The following is a 4,275-nucleotide window of genomic DNA, read 5'->3' on the forward strand; positions in this document are numbered from 1 at the left end:
GGCGAGGTGATTTTAGCACAAAGAGGTCGTGGTTTCCCACACCGTGTGCACTGTTCTGTACCAGTAGAACGGCCACACAGAAGCTGTTTAACTGTGGTCGACAAGTCTGCTCGGCCAGACAGATTGTGGTTAAACAATAACAACAACAGCAACAGCAACCACAATGAGATGTCTCTGTTCTGGAGTATAAGACAGTCTGGCGGTATCCAATATAAAATAAACAAGACGCTATTGTGCTGAGGAGGTTGCTGGAGATGTTTTTGAGAGTGGAGAGGGATGAAAAGTGGAGAGCTTTATAAGAAGTAAAGCGAGGACGGAGGAACATACAGTTTATTGGACGAGTGTGGTGTGGAAGTGACAGGGGAAAATTGTGCGCAGGGCTGTGGGAAAGAAACAGGACAGGATGGATGTGGGCAGGAATTGGGTGCATGGAGAAAGGTAAAATATAAGCAGGATGGAGACGGAAGAAGACAAGGTAAGGACGAATGTAATGGGTAGGGAAGAACTCTAGATTCAATAAAATTGTAAGTGTAAAAGAAGAGCTGAGACAGGCAAAATGAAATTAGATAGATACAGAGAGAGAGAGAGAGAGAGAGAGAGAGAGAGAGAGAGAGAGAGAGAGAGAGAGAGAGAGAAGCAGAAATGGAAAGATATGACTAGTTAATAGTTGAGAGAAAGTAAGGCAACAAGAGAAAACAAACTAGTACATGCAAGCACAATAACGGCTGACACACTTTGACCTTGCCATCTGACCTTGACCTCTGACTGATTGTTTTAAATTTGAGTGCCTTCGTTCTTCCTTACACTAAACTCGTCCACGACATTCGATCTCAATTACATAAATACCGTTTTAATGACTGACATGCGACCTTGGTCTTTGACCTATTGTTCTGAAAAGCGATATATGTCAACCTCTTGGCTGAAACTCAGATTTTCCAACAAACCGTTTCAAATTAGATTTTAAAAGTGAAAGTTATTTTGTTCACACACAGTCACACGCGGGTCGAATTTTGATGTTGATATCTAAAAATCGAATTACTTCGTTCCAGCTTTGCCCTCAACACATCCACCAGGTTTGGTCTAAATCAGATTAAAACTGTTATGCCATAGGTTTGATTGACCTTAAATAATTTCCCAAGTTTGACTAGGATTGGATCTAATCTCTTTTTGAATACTATACTCGTTTTACTCTAACTTAGCATAAAATTGCTCTCTCTTCATTTCAAATGCTGAGTTGGAAAAGAAATTAATATTACATTGAGATGCTGGTCATGAAGAGCTATGTTGAGGATGTAGAGCCATGGTACTGTTTTATCCTGTTAACGAGCTTCGTGAAATTAAGTGCAACTCGACGAAAATCTGGACCAAGTTAAGGTAAAATGAGTATAGTCCACTACAATTCAGTCCCTTACCTTTTTCATACATCTCAGTGACAGAGTAAAATGTTGAGGTGCTTCATAGCATCCAAATAAATAAAGTGGAAGTGATAAAAGTATGAGCTTGGGAATGTCGATACTATGAAAAAAAAAAAAAAAAAAAGCTTTGAAACTTGATATGAGAGGAAATGAGGATCGAGTAGGAAAGGTGCAAAACGTTGTGGAAGGTCGTAGAATGATAGGAAGGTAAACTATCACGCTTGGCATAACGACTATGAAATTAATAGTGAGTGAGAGAGAGAGAGAGAGAGAGAGAGAGAGAGAGAGAGAGAGAGAGAGAGAGAGAGAGAGAGAATGTAGATTATCGAAAAAGTTAACACTGCAACGGTAAAAGATGGATAAGGATAGAATAAGAAAGGGACAAAGATAGGAACTGGAGAATGTAGCCGATCCATTGTGACAAGCAGAAATATTGGTGGAAGAGAGGCACATGGTAAAGCTTGAATTCTCTATTTTCTCAAACGTTTTGGGCTAGACTGAACCCATCTCCAAAGACTTTCTGTAGATGGATGACTTTCTGAAGACGGATTCTGTGTAGCCCGAAACGTTAGAGATAATAAAGAATTCAAGCCCTAACCTGTGTCTTTTTCCCACCCAGCAAAATGAGAATGTTGAAAATAAGATATATCTATCTATCTATCTATTGCCAGACGCCTCAATCCCGTTTGGGGTGGCCACAAACAAATCGCCTCCAAGTCGCCCTGTCCTCCGCCATTCCACTGCCCTGCTCCCAACTCACACCCCCCTCTCTCATATACCTCTCCACCCCATCCCTCAATCTCATCCTCGGCCTCCCCCTCCCTCTTCCCCCCTCCACCTCACTCACATACACTCTCTTCGTCAGTCTTTCACCCTCCATCCTCTCCACATGGCCAAACCACCTCAGTGTGTTCCTCATAACGCTTCCTATCACATCCACATCCACACCACAACGCTCCTTTATATCCTCATTCGTCAGCCTGTCTCTCCATGTGACTCCACAGGCTTCTCTTAAATAACTCATTTCCACTGCTCTCACTCTTGACTTGTGTCCTTCCAGCAACATCCAAGCACTGAATTTTGATATAACGACAGATTGAAATAAAGCATTGAACGGGTAGATGAGGTGAACAAGAATGAATGTCACCTAAATATTTTTTTAAAAGCAATCGTAGTATGAGAAATGATGGGAAATATCGAAAAAATACAAGAACAAACATAAGATTGATATAAAGTGGGAAAAAGATAAAATGAGGAAAGGGAAAAGAAAAAGATGCGCAATGTAGAGCAATTATAATAATGAACAATAAAACTTGCTACAAAGAGTATGCAATCAGTAAAGACACAGGGTGATCCACAATGAATGCAACACATAACACTAGGAAAACGTAGGGGCATCACTCTTGAGGAGAAATTGTTCCAGCAGGATGGGGCCTCCCCACACACTTCAAACCAAACGTTGATTTGGCTGTGGAAACTATTCGGGATCGACTGATCAGTAGGTGATGTTACCCTGAGTAGGCCCCACGCTCACCCGATCTGAATCCCCCAGATTTGTAGTGAGGTTATCTGAAGGATCATGTTTATGAATACCACCCCCAGACAGAGACCTGAAAACAGAAATCACGGCCAACATTAGAGCAATCCCTAGAGAGGAATGTGTCGCGGTAATTGACAATTTCGCATTCAGGAGTGCCTGCGACGTCGAGGTGGCCATTTCGAATATATTTTGGAAAGGTCATAAAAAAACAGACTTTTTGAACTGGAGAACCACAAGTTTCAGGAGTGCTTTGTAATGAGCTCAGCTTAACATGACTACAAAAATAATGCAAAACACTTATTACTTGCATAAATGACACGTACTTTTATGGGATGCACTCATTTCGGGTCACCCTGTATGAGATTTGGAATATAATATGATGGTAATGGTGGACACCAAAACCTAATATAAAATGCGAGGAAAAAGGATAGAATACGAAAGGGGAAGAAACAAAAAATAGGGAAAATAGAAGCGAAAACAGTAAGCTTAGTACTGAAGCTTGATATAAAAAGATAAAAGGATAGAATAAGATAAGGATAGAGAGAATGGATGTAGATTGTCCAATAGGGATAATGGAGACACTAAAATCGGACATAAAGATTGAGAATCTTAAATCGAATAACAGATTACACCGAAATGTGATATTAAGAGGGAAGTGATTAAATGAGGAGAGTGGGTGCCACAGAAACGATGTGGATGTAGTAGAACGATACGCTAAACTCTGAAATTTGATATAAATTGGGAAAATTATATTTATGAAGAGGTGGTCAGAGAGAAAGAGAAAGAAAGAAGGGAGGTAGGTGAAAAATTTGTGCTTGAAATCATACTGAGGGAAACAATAAGGAATGCTGAAAATGACAAGACAAAATTATAACTCTGAGTAAAGAAGGGACGACGACACCAATATGGAGAGGCGAATGAAGAGGGAGAAAAATTGGAGGGACTCTGCAATACTGTATATTTTTTTTTTTTTATGTGTCCGACTCAGGGCATAGGCTCCACAGCCTGCTCTCAAGGCCCAGTAGTCCTCTTACATACCATACTCCTCTCTACATGTCACCACTTCGGCACTAACACCCACCGTCCATATTGAAAACATGCTAGGGCTGTCTCATACAGGACCGGTGTATTGGTATTAGCGGGGGTACTTTTATGACATGTCGGCGGGTCATCTGGTAGATCAGGAAAGTGTGCTTTCATGAAATTCAGATCCTTAAACTGTTCCCTGCCCCAGCCGGGATTCGAACCTGGGTCCATCAGGACTGCAAGCCGCCTCTCTACCGATTCAGCCACCGCCTCCCCAACCATAATTAGGAAAAC

The sequence above is a fragment of the Coenobita brevimanus genome, chromosome 107 (assembly GCF_032717465.1).
Source record: "Coenobita brevimanus isolate Jiangsu-jjx chromosome 107, ASM3271746v2, whole genome shotgun sequence".
Classification (NCBI taxonomy): Eukaryota; Metazoa; Arthropoda; class Malacostraca; order Decapoda; family Coenobitidae; genus Coenobita; species Coenobita brevimanus.